The following is a 17,266-nucleotide window of genomic DNA, read 5'->3' as shown; positions in this document are numbered from 1 at the left end:
GGATGCAAGTATATACATACATGGTAAGGGGATAATCTCTGAAAAATACTACCTTGCCACTAAATGCATACACATTAAGCAATAATTCAACCTTACCTTTCCTTTGCTGTTGGTTCTGCACACTCAGTTCAATGCCACAATCATTACAATGTGAGTGATTTTTGGTGCTTTTAGAACCTATTTCAGTACTTTAATAAATTAATTAGAAACGAAAATGTACATTCTTAAGAAGGCAGAGCAAATTTAGTAGAAGTTATAAATGTTCATATACATAATTTTTAACCACTCTATTTCAAATACAGAGCTTAATTTTTTTCGCCCCAAAGATTAGGTTGAAGAAATAAAGTTACCAGTTAGCAAAAAATTCAACTTTATTTACAATATTCGTACATTTCATCTTGCAATAATTCAACATAGTTCTCACAATTTTATCCAAAAAAAGAGGAATTTTACTTCATTGCTAAAAATTTGCATGCTGTATTCCTTTAAAATGTCTGTATGGAAAGGCGTCCATGATCTGAAAGGAGATAAAAGGTAAGAGTAAATAAGAATATAACCAAGAATGCATTTAGGTCAGAGTGTGATAGTTTAGAATGTACTTATAACATTTATGAGTCTTAATACTTCCCTGAAAAGTATACTAGTGATGTGTGCATACAAAGTGATTCAAGCTTGAGTAGCCAGCCTTCATGGATGAGTGGTTACGAAAGCATGCTAAAACGCCTGGGGTGTCGAGTTCGAATCCCAGCCTGAGCACAGGTGTTCTTTGTGAGTGTCCATTCATCCATTCCATCATATCATCACTCATCCTCATGTTCGCAATTAGCCCAAAAGTGGCAGAAATGCGAAGAAAAATAAACAAAAACAATCAGTCAAGCTGCTCAATTGATAGATTGACTTGGTGTTTTAAGTCCACTTTATGCACAATATGGCTAATCGAGACTGGACCTGCGGTTCAAAGTGGGATCCGAACCACTATGTGCCTCCACAGGGTATCGAACCCAGGACCCCTTGATTACAAGGCAACGACCTACCACTGCACCATCGGGGAGGCCCTCAAGCTGATCAGTTTCTACATTGAATGCAGTAGCACTAAATTGGCAATTTATTTTACACAGCATTTCCCATAATATTTAAAGCTCGGGGGGGGGGGGTTAAACCCAGTAACCACCCTTGCGTGCGCCACTGATTGAATGAACAGGTGGAGGGACTAAGAGTATGTCACCCTATTATGCAAAGGTAATATAAACATGCATGCTTTTATTTCATAAGCAAGGGCCTATACAAGGAGGGTGATGATGGGGCTATAAACAGGCAGGAAAAAATAGCGAAATGAGGGCTGACTACTGGGCACGCCACAGCATATAACTGGAAATGGCACACTATCTTCAAAAGTAAGAAATGACTTTAGGATAATATTTTGTGCTGAAACATCGGTGTCGGGAGATGGAGGTGGAACATATCCGTTGACCCCCCCCCCCGCACCCCCTGGAATTGCCATCGGCCATTTCAAGTCACAAAAAGCAGAAGTTGTTATAACATAAATAATGTTTAGAAAGCTTTTATTGAAAAGTTAAAACTTAAAGATAAAACAGAATAACTGTGCATTTCAGTACACTAACTGTGTAAAATGTAAAAAAAAAAAAAAAAATTATAGTAATAAGGAAAAGTTGTACTTGATATTCATTCATCTAGTAGTTCTCCCAAAGGATTTAATAATAGTAATAATAATAATATAATTTTATTTTTTTGTTATAATAGTTATTACTGTAAAATTATTATCATAACCATGATTCTTATTGTTAATATTTGTTCTACTATTAAGTTAAGTCAATGGATTGCCCCCCAATATACACACACAAACACCTTTCTGGTGTCGCCTAAGAGCTCAAACAGTACCATTCAATGTTGGTGTGAAAAATATTTTTTTTACTAATTTTTGAGTGTTTAGCTTTAGCTTTCTTTTGTTTCTGTTAGTTCTGCAGGGTGCGAAATCCTGGGGGGACAGGGGGATTTCCCACCACCAACAATCTTGGCCTTAAAAATCCCCCCACCAAAAATTTCCGGGGGGAAGATTTTTTGTTATAACAAACGAGAGATAAGCAATTACTTTTAATTTCAAATATACTGTACTAAGAATAATATCAAAAACACACACAAATTAGTGTAGTTGTGAGTATTGAATGCTTTCTCTCTCAAGAAATCATTAACAAATCTACACCAATACGCACAATTAAAGTAAAACAAGAATGCAAGAAAATTATAACTATGAAATCTAATTGATTTATATTAACATAAAGCACAAACAAAACAAAAACTTACACATAATAAAAGCACTTCAACTATTTCATAATTTATAACATCTTTAACCAAGTTACTAAAGGAATTAGTTGGCTGCTTTACAATATCTGATATGTATAAAAGTAACAAATTAATTTACTTTTAATAATACACACATGTGGCGGAGGGGGAATGTAAATTAAGAACTTTCTTCCCCCACCAGTTTTCAATGATTTCGCACCCTGTAGTTCTGTCCTGTCAAAGTGTATGTGTAAACATCATGTAGCGAAAAGGCAAAAAGATTTTATTTATTCTGTACATTAAACTAGCATGTAACAGGCACAGTGCCAGAAGGAGAAGTGAGTGGATGCCTCATTCCATCCCTTCACCCAGCAGACAAGAGACACATACCCTTGACAATTTTAAATATTTTCTACAGAAACAAGACATAGCTACATGAAAGTTCAACTCTCCAAAAATAAAAGCATGGATATGATTCTGTTTTCAAGTAGCAGAAATAAAGTTCTATTGAAATTTTAGTAGGCTACGAAAGAAATACATAAAGATTATAATTTGTATATTTATGCTAAGGTGCATTTTGGAAATGCATATCCAAAGATTCTTAATTACAAAATGAAAGGTGTGTATGTATGGTTCGCACACGCAGCATTATATTTTACGTTCCTAGTTCTATTTATGTGATTCTGACATTTTCAGATTACATACAGGTTAATTGATTTATTTACTTACATTTCCATTTACAAAATCAGGATCATCTTCAAACATCAGATGTGGTTATTTTAGTTAAACAGCATTCAATGTCTGAAATAAGGAATAAATTTAAATTAGATTAATCTTGAAAGTAGCAAAAATTTAACTTCTTCAATACAACAGTTTATTGTACAACTATATTTCTTAATAGATGGAAGACTATTTGAAGCGTTCAAGTGGATTTAACATATAAAAGTTAATTATCATGCAAAGTTAGTATCATTTGGATCCCCCCAGCAATTTAAATTCTCCTAAGGAATGTCTATACATACAGTGGAAGATTGAATGAAAGAAACCCAGAATGATGAAAGTTTAGATACTTTTCAAATGAGAATTAATTTCTTTATCTGTGTGTTTTCTTCTACATAACATCTCAAAATGAATTTAATTTCCAAAGACAAAATTTGTATGTAGGCTTTTACAGGGTAACTGATAGCCAATAAATGTAGCATCACAGACCCTCACTTTGCAAGTTGAAAAGAGAAAACAAATAAAATGTATGAATCACTTACTTCATCCCACATCCACAAGAACACTAAATTGTACTCAAGCAGCAATCGATTCTCAGAACTTAAAGATGCTGACACAGAAATATATTTGCTGTGTGGTCTAGTCAACCATTTTTTTTCACTAATCCTCCATGAAATTAATTGTGTAACAAAGATATTAGGAAAGGTATGTAAAGAGTGAGATGCATAAATATTTCCCGGAGAAGTTCAATGCAGTTTAATTCCTTAAATACACGTGGGACGTCAAAAAATATTGAAAATTATGAACAACTTGCCTGGTAATATTTTAACATCTCGCTGTACACATTGTGTAATTAGTATGCCATATCAATTTCCAAATACTTCTTAAGACAGTCACAACAAAGTTTTACACTCCAGCCTACACTGTGTATAAGTATTAGTACTGTCCTTCCCAGTGGCGAACACTCCCTTTGAAACAGAAATAACCGAAGCTATGAGACACCCACCCACCCTTTCCTATTTCCAGATTTGTTGTTTGAATTTGTTTTTAAGTCCACTTTATGCACAGAAAGGCTAATCGGGGCTGCACCTAAAGTTCAAAGTGAAATCTGAACCACTACCGAGTATGGAACCTCGGACTCCTTGATACATGTATTTATGTATGCATGTACTTTTGACACTTTAATTTTCTTTTCACACTCACTATGATGACTAAATGTTCAATACTAGCTGACCACCTCTAGCGTGCGCTACACCTGGGTACATATAGTGGTCGCCACTGGTCCTCCCACCTCAACATATAAGCTTACTTCCTAAGAGACCTCTTCATTTCAAGTTCCTACAGCTTAAAACTTATGAAAATAATGAATAATAAATTCCCTTGAAAAGAGAACAAAATTAGATTTGAACTACTCTACTTACATTGCATATCTGTGTAAACCCAACCCATGCAGGATCCTTGAAAAACTGCTATCGGTGATGAGTGGCGAAATGTTCAGTGTAGATTGGAACTAAGGCGAGTGTGTTTGTGGGTATTATCCGTATTCACTCCTCTCTATGCATGGCACATTCCTGAAAAGGAGTTGAAAATTAAAATAATACTTAAAATTTTATGTTACACAACCATATTTATGTGTAAAAGAAATCTAAGACAACACTCTAAAAGAAATTCTAGCTGCTGCTTGAAATTGTAAGTTTTCTTAACTTAAATTGTTAATGTTTAGAATCCCCCAAGGACCGAAAATTAGAAGATACTATGGACGCACACTACAGAAAACCTCACGAATATCAGCGTCTGAATGTGGGAAGGCGATCATTGCTCCCGAAAATTAATGTCAAGGTATATTTAACTTTCACGCCCTTGTTTACAATGTGTCTTTTTTCCTTTAAAAAATTGTGAATTAGATGCAATCGACTACAACGAATGAATGAAGTGAGTTTAAGCAGTAGCTTACAAATCTTATAAACTCTTACAGAAGCCTGTTTTGTAAATAATATTTCCCATGCAAATTAACTTTACGTCCCACAGTATCCCACTGCATTATTTTGGTCTCTTTACTTAAAAATCAATTACAAATCCCTCTGGGGTACGTTCCGACAGGCAATAACGAAAGATTATGAATTATGCGCAACAAGTTACTTTACAACTTTAGGAACATCACACACCAAACGAAGGTGCCAGTCGCAGTCAGAATAGTCGACACCAAAGGGGGCTCTAGCCCACAACGAAATATTTTTGGCCCATCTCCTCCTAACACAAATAGCCAACAGTTAAAAATTGGGATTGCTTACAGCGCAGCGAGAATCACACAAGAACAGAAGAACACAAAGAGAGAGGGTGAAAGAGACCGAAGATACATTGACAGCGAATGACAGAGAACATAAATAGAAGGAAATGGGAAAGAGAGAAGGAAGCGTAGAAAGAAAGAGACAAAAGGTAAAGAAGAATAACGGAAATGGAAACAGAGGAACCAAGAGAGCAGAGAAAAATTGAAACATATGAAAACGGAGAAAGAAATAAAGATGATAGAGAATCCTAGTAGCAGTGATAATTGTAGTAGGGTCAACCTTTGTGACGTTGTTCCCCCAAACATCCACATATTCTGTTTAAAGTAAGATTATCTTTCGTTTGTACCGGATTGTATCGCATTTACTTTCGTTTGCAACATTACAGAGTTCGAATATTCACAAATTGAACTTGGGGGGGGGGACTTCAGGTAGCCCGTACAGTTTTATCCCAGCGCATTTTTTCGATTGTACCGTAACGATTTGAGAGTAAATTAAATTAATATTTGAAGTTCCCTCGCCCCCAACTTTAAAATGAAGGACAAAATCATTACGTTTGTACCATTGAAATAACTAAACTAAACAACTAAAAGCTCCCCATCATGGAGGAAGAAAAAATCAAGCAACTTCTTGGATAGAATTTCGTTTGTGCACTTGAAATTTAATTTTTTATCGTTATAGTTTTCCAGTTATTTCTCTCCAAAAATGGGAGTGGGAAGGACGGAAACGAACTTAAACCATGATTTCTCAGTCTCCGTAACCATAGGCGTAAATTGGCGGGGACAAGGACCCCCAAAATTTTCACATTTGTTAAAATCTTCAAGTTAGGCGACCTGAGGAGCAAAGTAATAAAGAGTAATATTTGTGATTTCGCTAGTTATTTAAATGTCTTAGCACGTCGAGCTGCGACGCCAGGTGTCCCGGGTTCGAATCCCGCTTGGGCATGGTTGTTTGTAAATGTCCATTCATCAATTTCATCACTCATCCCCATATTCTCAAAATTAGCCAAGAGGCACAAACCGCGAAGTAAAATAAAACGAATCAATCAAATCAAATCAAACCATCACGAATGCCAATCTTCGGACGAGAACTATTGAAAGGGCTCACACTGCATGCTAAACAGTGCCCTCTCACCGTGTACTGTCATTATTTCGAAATGTGAAACACATTTTGGTCTAAGCATTTAGGATAGGACAATCTGAGCATATATAAAGAAAACTTACAGTGTAAAAATATTGAAAACGTTATTGAACTTACTTACCTTCGAATCCTGCTTTATTATCTTCACTTTCAAATACCCACTCAGCAGACAAACTATTCTGGCCCACGGCACAGACGACCTCACACAATGTCAACGGCAAGGCTATTCTGGGCCTGCTTGTCCCAGACGACCTTCGATTGGTCCACACGAAAAGCGCGCCGTATACGACGCGTGACTTGCAACAAAAGACACTAAAAGTGAATGTCCTTTAAACAAAGCAACGATCTTTGGGGGTGGGGGTGGTTTAGACAACTTTTGTGGCAGGCGGATCCACTGGGAGGGCGATGGGAGCGATCTCCATTCCCAACTGCCAGTTCTTGGATATGATATTATACCTGATATTTTTGAGACTCAAATGTTCCGACTTTTATCCCCAAATTTAAAAGGCTCGATAATATTTATAAAATAAGTCAACCTTATGATCAAGATAAGCTAATCGAAACTGACACTACAGTTTAAATTTGTATTGAATCACTGTGCAATATGCTTCAAAATGAAATCGAACTGAGACCCCTTGAGGGAATAGGCTTTCGTGTTCTGTGAATATTCACTATATTTCTCATATCTGCTCATTCAGATTACATTGTGGCAATAGGAGGTCAAGAGGCATTATGATACAATAATAACCATCTATTCCAGTCCTCGACCTCTATTTTTGCAAAGGAATTCTCTATCTTCTAGAACACAAAATCAGCTTCGTTCCTGTTTACAGTATAATATGTTGTTTATATATAGCAGTGTAGTGTATGTTAGAATTGAGGTTCGGTGAGGTGAGGCATTCGAATGAAATTCGCCCCTCCCAGCTGTAACTTCTGGATCCGCCACTGGTTTGTGGCAATTTGAAAGCGTTCTGTGGATACCAAAGTCCTAAGAAAATAAAGGACAGAATTTCTCTCCTCCACAAATTGATTGAGCTGGTTTATTTTATTTCGCTTTTGTGTCACTTTTGGCTAATCGCGAAGATGAGGATGAATTGATGATATGATTAAATTCATGAAGGGACACTCGCAAAGAAAACACATCCCCAGGCCTGGATTCGCTGCACTACCCACTCCGCCATGGAGACCGGCTTTCCTTCACAGAGATAAGTACTTCATAATAATATTAATGTAGAATATAATATTGTAATTCTCATCCAGGAACAGCCCTATAGTAGGGGGGTGGGAGGATAAGGTCAGTTGATTCAGGTTCCGCAACAAACAACTTCAAATTTCCCCAGAACTTATTAGTTAATAGTTGACATTGATACTTTCTAATACACATGATTAGTTGACCAAAAATCTAGATTTTTACCCCCTAAAAAACTAATGTGAACATGAGAATGTTTTTTGTCGCTTTTATATAAAGAAAACTTCAAACTGCGTTTATTGTGTAATGCTGGTTATTATCAGTTCGTTACAATAATCTGTAATTAAAATTTTATAATAATAAATGAGTATTTAATGTCTTATTGTTGAAAATATTGTCTTTGCATTTACTGTAGTGTCCTAATATACTGATTGGAACAAAGAACTCCAGAAAATATAACTTATATGGTGGTCGTTACCAAAGATAATGTACTCTTCCTGCGGGATTTGTAAGCAATAAGTTCTTCTCAATAAGGGGACCCCCACGGACAGGGTGCAGAGCTGTGGTGCAACGCTCTCGTCACTTGGTGTCCAGGTTCGAGCCTGGGTGAGTGACTGTTGAAATAGCCATTTCCATAAGATAAATTATTTTCCTGTATTTGTACATATTGCCAATGGACACGAGAACTTGGGAAAAATAACATTTTTTAAAAATAATCCAGATAGTTAATAAACAACCGTGAATGTGAAGATATGAAGGACGTATCATCCAAAATACAATAAGTAACTTCATTTTTTTTAACTAGTCGTTGAATGCAGGGTCTTGCACTACTAATAAAACTGTATCTTAGATAGTGGTAAGCAGGAATAATGCTGTTTTCTTTTCCTTCTCACTGGTAGGCAGACACGTCATTCGAGGTATTACATATATCGATTGCCTTCGACTGTTGACTAGAACAATAGAAAACCAGATTTTTTTAAAGGAAGATCGGCCGTTGGTATAAAATTTATTATTACGTATTATGATTATTTTGATTGATTGATTTGCTTTATTTTACTTCGCTTTTGTGCCACTTTGGCTGAAACCGAGCACAATTTAAAATGAAGACAAGACCGAGAGTGACAGCCGTCTGTATAATCGAGACTTATACTGTCCGAAAGCCTTGTATTGTTCAAGGATTTGGTAAATCGTAGTGTAAATTATTTTTTGAATTCGTTATAATCAAAATTTCTATAATATGCAACTTGATTTACTTTTTATTTAAAGATGTTTAATTTTCTAAAACTTTCGTTTTTAAGTTATATTACTAAATGTCTTTGAACATTTCTTATATATGTATTATTGAGATAATCTAAACGAGACCGAGGCTTTTCCTTCGGGAAAGAAAGAGCAACGAGAACGAGTCTGCTTACAGCGACGTCTGGCGAAGAACGAAAGGTTCCTTCATTCACGACTCTCGTCTCAGTTTGTAACCTAAATTCATGTTGCACTTTTATTAATTTTTGTAAAAGTAATCCTATGTTCAATGGCATTGATTAACTTCAGTTGACCATATTTTGAGAAATCTTACGTGCCAGTATAATGCAAACTGTCTGAAATGAATGTAATAAGTTAGCCGTGACCGAGCACGTTGAATAGTAGACTCAAGGATTTTGCTACCGAATGCTTGACGGTCAATTAGTTGGCTTATGAAAAGATCCACGTATATATCCAAACCAATAATAATAATAATCTCTTGATTTAGTAGGTGACGTGCGCGTGGATTACAAGGAAGCAGAATTCTTTATAGGGGTGGTCAGGCCAACAATAAAATTTAAACAGTAATATTAATAACAATAATAATTATCATGCTTATGATTATTATTGTTATAAACTAATTGAAATAAACCAATTTTATTCCAAATGTATTATCATTACTATTATTATTATTATTATTATTATATCCTCCTTGGAGAGAATTTTCTTCTCGATCCACTTGATAAATGAATTTCCAGCGCAACAGTAACTTGACTGAGATGCTTATAGTCATTAAATTTTGTTATTAACTTCTATAATAATAATACCCGTGGCTCTACAGCCCTCGAAGGGCCTTGACCTATCTCCCGGCTGCCAGGCTCCATCCCACAATCCTACCTAGAGGTGTGGAGATCTTCAACCAGTAATGGGGTGACGTGGGGTCAGCACGTCGAACCTCCAGCCGTTATAGGAGATATCCGTGACCGGGTTACACTACTCACTCGTAGCTCGCCAATTTCCTCACGATGGTGGGTTGCCACCGGTCCTATGCACAGGCCGAGAACCCAGAGACTGAACCCAGGCGGACTCGAACCCATGCCGTCGGAGGCCATGCCTTAGACCGCACGGCCACGGACGAGGACAATTAACTTTTGTACAGTTTGTTCAAGAAAAAGCTTTCAAAGCTAGTTAGAAATTTTAATCACAGCGTTTATCAGAGGAATATAATCGTGTACCAGAAATAAAACATTGCTTCGACTTGTAATGTCATTCCCAGGGAAGACTTCAGGTTTGGTGCATTGACGCGTGACGCGCACAGCAAGGGGTTGCTCGTTACAAAGGACAAGGAGAGAAAGTCCAGAAACGGAACTTTGGAGGATATTCACGTATGGTATTCAACACGTCGTTGCAAAATTTATTTGTTGCCACATCTATTTGAAGACAGTGGCTCAGAAAGGGAACCAGTTTGCCTCATTAAATGTAGCGTATATTTGGAAATGAAACAAGAATAACAAATTGGAACTGCGTTTATGGTATTATGTGCTCATTGAAATTAATTAGCTTAACCAAAATTTCTTTTGAATACTTAGATAAGCGGACCTATTTAGAGACTTTTATGATTTTTGTTTATGCAGCTCTAAAGATTTCAAAAATTTGGATAAGCATTTTAGGTTGTACATTGACTGTGATGTAGGGGTGGGGGAAAAGTAATGAAAGTTGAATGTCTTCTGGAGTTGCGGTCCCTTGCAAGGATAAAACGCAAAGTGGGATGAAACATTTTCTATTAGACTGTTTGTTGTTGGCGTTACCGCCCTTAGGCATACCTTTTGAATAAATGCAAAAGATAGTCGTTGGTGTAGTAAACTACGAAGCAGAGGGTTTGGGTAAAGTTTGAATATGTCCTTTTCTTTGTCTCATCAGTGTTATCCTCATCGTTACAATTAAGCCATTCGTCAAATTGCAAATTGAAGTATTCGTCACATGTCATATTGGTGGCGTACGTAAGTTGTTTGGCAGAGAACTTTAAAAAAAGAATTTCAAATGCAGGAAGGATGGGAATTCTAGGAACATGACTATAACACAGGCCCGTTTATTTCGGGGGGGGGCTCATCCTTATCACCACAGGCGTCGCCAGAAATATTTGCAGAAGGGGACAGGCCATTGATTGGTAGAAAGAATAATGACAATAATAATTATTACCAGTTTACCACGGTTATAATTATCATTTTACAATAACAACTATTATAAGTTATTGAAAATAAACCAATTTTAATCCAAATTATTTGTTATTATTATTATTGTTGTGTAAATGGAGAGAGACTGCTACTCGATCCACTGTATGAGTGTATATCCAACACATTGTCCATTTCTTTTACATTTTGTACAGTTAGTGTACTGAAATTCATAGTTATTGTATTTTGTTATTATCCTTTACACATTCCGTCAGTAAAGGCTTTAAAAGTTTTGCCCAAATTTTACTCATAAAGTTTATATAGTATGACTTGTCACAAAGAAAACTATAAATTTTGAGAGCTGGTGGATCCATTTATTCTTTGGATTAAATGGTAGAATATAACAATATAAACTGGTTTCTCTATTATACACTAAACTTTTTTCGATCTAATGTTTAATCCTGCTAAGTAAGTAAAATTAATTACCTCTATGCACTATTTAAATTAGATATTTGTAGGATTTAGGGGCTTCAGCCCCCTTAGCCCTCCCCCTGGCTACGTGCCTCATAACAAGAAGGTATAACCCTTCTCTTATGGTCATAATCCTTTACGATAATCCCAGTGACTTCGGAAATATTAAATTTTTAATTGTGGTGGGGTCACATTTTAAACATTAAGTTTATTTTACATCTCAGCACAGAGAATTTTCTTGACGCCTCTCGTTAAATTTACTGTAAAATAGTAAGGTTAAACAAATTATTTAAGCGTTAAAAAATAATTCCAATTACATTGAGTACTCAGGATGTGTACTCCTGGTGTTATATCTGTAATCTGTGTTTTGCATAAGAGCTTCCTCCTAGCCGAAAAAAGTAATGAAATAAGAATAGGAAAAGTGTAATGCAGCCCGACAGATAAGCGTTATGAATGAACACTAGAAATACCGACTCCAAGTAACAAAATTTACTTCTCCAAGATAACATTGATAATGAAGGCACATTATATTTTCATGAGAAAATAACTACAAAGATGCAGTCATACAGGTTCGAACAACAAGAAAGAAGAAATATTGTAAACAAAAAAAAAACACAGTTTTTTATGCCTTAATTTGTATGCACTTGCACGATTGCATATGTCACACGTTCTTTCAGGCTATAAACATGTATTTCCTTTGTTTAAGTGAGGAAAAATCATATTTTTCTTTCGGCTTAAATTTTGTTAATTACTGACGTAAAGCAGTGAAATTGTACTTGAAAATAAGAAATGACTATTCAAATAGATTATTCCTGAAATTTACATGTAACATACAGGTATTTATTTCGTACACTTTCTAATTATTAAAACATCACAGGGATCTCAAAACTGACAGGTTTATTCCAAGGTCCCTCGACCGCTAGTTTCCCCCACACGAACAACGTCGACGGACTTTAGGTTTTCGACCTATTTTGAAAGTATTTCACGATTTAGTCACTCGAATCAGCGCCACTTGCAGTACAGCGCCTCTGCTGAATATTTAGAGAACTGCTACAGGGTGGTAATTTGTTGGGAAAAGGGTTCAGCAGGTAGAAAAAATTGCCTCGGAGAGCCTGGCAGGGGGTCCAGGACGACAAACGTTGTCATGTCGGCAAAATTCTTTTGCTATGACAAGGCCTGTGAGTGGATTTTCAGTGGGAAAGTTTGTACATGTGGCATCACGGTGCAGCCGAAACTCACCCAAAGGGGTGTATAGGGAAGGTTTTCACGACAGATCTGCAATCACTCTAGGGTAGGGAGGAGAAACTCACTCAAAAGGGTGAGGATTCCGAGTATTCTGACCTTCGAAGCCTCCAAAGAGCGAAACTCACCCCAAACACACCTTTTTTTTTTGCAGTGTAGTACAAAGTCTGCGGGAAAAAGAATTTCATCAGTGGTTGACTGCCTTGTCTTTGGAAAGTTCTCTTGTTGACTTCTAGCCACATTTAAAGCCTTGCATTCTGCCTTTTGCATGTCCGGAGATTATGCGAAATCCGGATTATCGCGGTCCGGATTAACGAGGTTTTACTGTATTCTCAATTTTCTTATTTATGGCAAACTCAAACGTCCGTGTCGTATCCAAGATTCGAACCAGGGACCCCTGGCGTCCTCTCCGCGACGGAGGTTAACACCAACTGAGGTACAGAGGTAGCACCGGGTTTCGTCTGATTTTTTGCTCCTGCTGTTTTACCAGCGTCGAATTGTCTGTCTGTACTGCTAGTAGACTAGTGGCTCGGTATGGCAGAGATTCGGGATCGAGACCTGGTCAAGCCTTCATTTCTCGCTTAGATTTCTACGTAGTACATGTCCTGAGTGTGGCACATAGTAAGATATTGGAACAAGACACGAGACTTTGGTAGCTGAACCGTGACTCTACCACTTACTGGTTACTGAGGGTAAAATGATGATTGATTGATTTGGTGTTTTAAGTCCACTTTATGCACAGTATGGCTAATCGGGACTGGACCTACGGTGCCTCCACCTGGAATCGAACTCGACACCTCTTAAACTGATCAAGGGACACTCACAATGAGACATCCGTGCCCAGGGCTGGAACCCACAATCTTCGAGATCGTGAGTCGACCACTCAACTCACACCGCCACATAAGCGACAGAAGGAATATATTATGATTAGGGAACGGAACTTTATGTGCTAAAAAACTCAGAAATATTTATTTTTTATGTGTCAAAAATGTTGAAAATATGTGATAAAAACAGGAAAATATGTGACAAAAATAAGAAAACATTTGGTAACAAACAAAATATTACATGCATTTTAAACACCTGAAATCTGTTTCTAAATGCTTAGCTCTTAGCGAGCTATTTTTGGGAGAGTTGCAGTGGATCACCATCGTTTTCTTTCTAAATTCTCTATTGTAAATCTCTGACGATTATCTCTAAAAAGCATGTTATATTGTGAGAAAGATCGCTCCACGTCACAAGAAACAATTCTTGCATATTTGAAGCACGAAATGTCACTAACGGTGAAGTTTTCCAAAGCTTCCCCTTCCTCACCTTCCAAAACACGTTAAATTTGCACAAAGTTGTTTTTTCCCAAAAAAATGTATGTACATTTAGAGATTAGCACTTGTGCGTTACATCCAGTGAGTTCTTTCAGTTTCGTTTCTACTATACGCACTTCACCCACGGAAGCTACAAAAGTGTTCGCGGACGATTCAAGCTTTCGTATGGAATTAGAGAGAAAGGACAGGTTTGTTGAGATGTATGCCAATTCAACTTTTAATAAGAGATCCTTCAACAGTTCTTGCAGAATGTCTATAGAATTCTATATGAGTCTTCTTTGTCGAGATCATTTACAACAGATACAATTTTTTTAAAGTTCTGGGCATAATCTATGAACTAGGTGCGGAGAATAAACATTTTTCTTCGAGGATTTCGAGGTTACTGAAGTCAATGAGTGATTTTATGCATTTAAAATGAAAATTCGCAAAATATGTATTTACATACGAAAAACTGGAAAATATGTGTTTTTATGTAAAATAAAATTGGCTGAGTTGACATACAGGGTGATTCTAAAGGTATAGTACAAACGAAAACCACAGATACCTCCCATGAAATAGAGACGAAAGTTCCCCTTCCACTTTGCCGAGAGATGCCTCCGTGAGGAGCTAGACAACGCCGAAAACGTGTGAAAATGAACTTCACACCTCTGTACAGCCAGTACCAGTGAAGATAGAAAGGCGGAACAAACGAAGTCAAAAGAAACACCAAAGTCGCCCATCCGAAAAACACTAGGCGGCAGCTGCGCAACGCATGCGCATGGGGTTCCACAAAGGAAATAGGAGTGTCCCACAAGACAAGTGAAGGGAAAGGGTAGCGATCGACAACGGTAGGGAGAAAAGAAGCTATGAAGCATGAAGTAACAATTGCACAGCGGGAAACAAACACCATGACTGAAGCAGTGCAGTCGAGAAAAGTAGTGCGGGGTTGCAGAACCACGGGAGGACGACGTAGGATGTAAAAACACACCGAGAATGCAAGCAAAGTGGTACGTGGCACTCGACAGGCAACAGACGCGTACATGGTTCGGGGCAGAAATGGCGGCGCTGGCGGTGCAGCGCAAGGGGAGTCCCCAAAACACAGTGTTGAGACACCGCAGCAAGAACAAAGCACGGTGCAACAAAAGAGAAAGAGGACCGGACGGGGAATGGTACCTGCCAAGGAGACAACAAATGCGGGACGAGGGATTCCCCGTAGCAGCACCGAGGGGATGTCACACAGAGGTCGTGCGCCAGCAGGACAAACACAGCAACTACGGGCACAGGAGGTTATTGCTAATGAAAGGTGCACGTACAGATAGGACCACGTACCCCGTACTGACGTTGTAACAAACGTCGCGATGGGGCCCAATCAGCCTCTTAGAAATGAAGCCGGACTCACATCGCTGGGTGGGAGCGGGCGAAAGGCTGCTGGAGTGTCGTACGAACCCCACCACTCCGTACGGTGGACGACACTAATGGACGAGGTCGGAATGTTTCCATCCCGATCACCAGGTCCACCGTTCCCAGACCTGACGCGGCTGCTTGCTTCCAAGCGCAACCCCAGCCGAACAACTCGAGTCCCTCCTCGGCCGCAGCCTTCCGCTCCGAAACCAAGCGTGGCCTCACACCACCGCAGCCGCAAACTGCCGCGTGGGTGTGAGACCGGGCCGAGCAAGGCTGGACAGATAAACTGCGTGGGACAATCGTGTAATGAAGCTACGTGGGGGTATGCACGTCTGTTCAACTGCTGGGTTACCCCACATTGGTGTACATAAACACCACACGATCGTTCGTAGTGCTCCCCGTCGGCTCGAGCAAGACGGACGAAGTACGTGTTGTGGGTGAATGGGGCAAGAACGAAGGACGCTACATGTGTTCCACGATGACAAGGCCCCAGAGTACATGGCCCCACCTGACGGCAGTGGTCAGGTAGTGAAGAGCACAGGCACGGGTGGCTCAGGAACGTCAGCTGATTGTACCACAGCGCCGTGCGGACGTGTGGGCTGATTGGAAGTGCAGCGTCAGGGAGCGTGTCAGTGATAGAGCCGGTGCGGTGGTGGTGTGCTTGACGTAAAACAATTGAGTACGTTGTTTCGAAGCCGTTGTGACCAGTGTGTGTGTGTGTGTGTGCCACCTGTGCACTGCAGTACAGTATTCCATAATTGGCACTATCCTCACCGTACCATGGAACGCTACACATTTGTAGAACTGAGGGACATGCATTTTGTCTACGGCCTTGCAGATGGCAATGGCCGAGCAGCTGCACGCCTTTATCGCGGACGGTATCCGGAGAGGCGACAACCCGGCAGCAGGTTGTTTTCGAACGTGCACCGTACCCTTGGTGAATCGGGTGTGTTACGTGCAGGCCATCATGTCGGTCACCCAAGACATGTGCGCACCGCGGCGGTCGAGGTGGACGTACTTGCTCACGTGGACGACACATCGTCCACTAGCACCCGTAGCATTCCACGTGCAGTGGGAGTATCACAGTCGACAGTGTGGCGTGTCCTTCATGATGATCTGCTGTATCCCTATCATCCACAGCGAGTCCACGCGTTGTAGGCTGGGGATTACCCACGACGTGTGGAATTCTGTCAACGACTGTTGCAGTTTTGTACCGACGATCCCCGTTTTTTGCGCCATGTGCTTTTCACGGACGAGGCAACATTCACCCGTGAGGGCATCTTCAATTGCCGAAACAGCCATGTGTGGGATTATGAAAATCCACATTCAGCAGTCGAGGTGCACCATCAGACCCAGTTTGCAGTGAATATCTGGGCAGGTATCATCGATGAACAGATTATCGGTCCATACCTGCTGCTACCACGTTTAAATGGCCGCCTCTATCGCACCTTTCTTGCATCAGTCCTTCCAGAGCTGCTAGAAGATGTACCCCTCAACGTGCGACATCGTATGTGGTTTCAATTGGATGGAGCGCCTGCACATTTTGATGGCACAGTGCGAACACTTTTGAACCGTACCTACCCACAGCACTGGATCGGCAGAGAGGGCCCCGTCCCCTGGCCCGCCCGTTCGCCTGACCTCACACCAATGGATTTCTTCTTGTGGGGCCAAGTGAAAACACTCGTCTACGAGACCCCGGTGCCTGACAAGGAAACATTAGTAGCGCGGATACTTGCAGCATCGGCCGAGGTGTGTACCATGTCAGGGATTTTTGATAGGGTTCGCCAGAATTTCCTGCGACGCTGCAAT

At 39.4% G+C, this 17,266-nt stretch overlaps 1 protein-coding gene and 1 long non-coding RNA gene across 2 annotated transcripts in view; one reads left to right on the top strand and one right to left on the bottom strand.

The window, feature by feature from the left end:
• Nucleotides 1-17,266, top strand: part of LOC145991521 (serine/threonine-protein kinase 32B) — a 302,259-nt gene that overhangs the window by 100,245 nt on the left and 184,748 nt on the right. The gene's annotated exons all lie outside the window — the stretch shown is intronic.
• Nucleotides 354-4,745, bottom strand: LOC145991520 (uncharacterized). The gene is made up of 3 exons (XR_014442069.1): nt 4,443-4,745; nt 3,031-3,102; nt 354-517 (listed from the first exon to the last, which is right to left on the bottom strand). It is a non-coding gene; the product is annotated as an uncharacterized LOC145991520 (long non-coding RNA).

This window comes from Lepisma saccharinum, chromosome 8 (assembly GCF_977018435.1).
Source record: "Lepisma saccharinum chromosome 8, izLepSacc3.1, whole genome shotgun sequence".
NCBI lineage: Eukaryota > Metazoa > Arthropoda > Insecta > Zygentoma > Lepismatidae > Lepisma > Lepisma saccharinum.
Note: the sequence above shows the minus strand (reverse complement) of the source record. Positions and strands in the feature narration are given on the sequence as shown.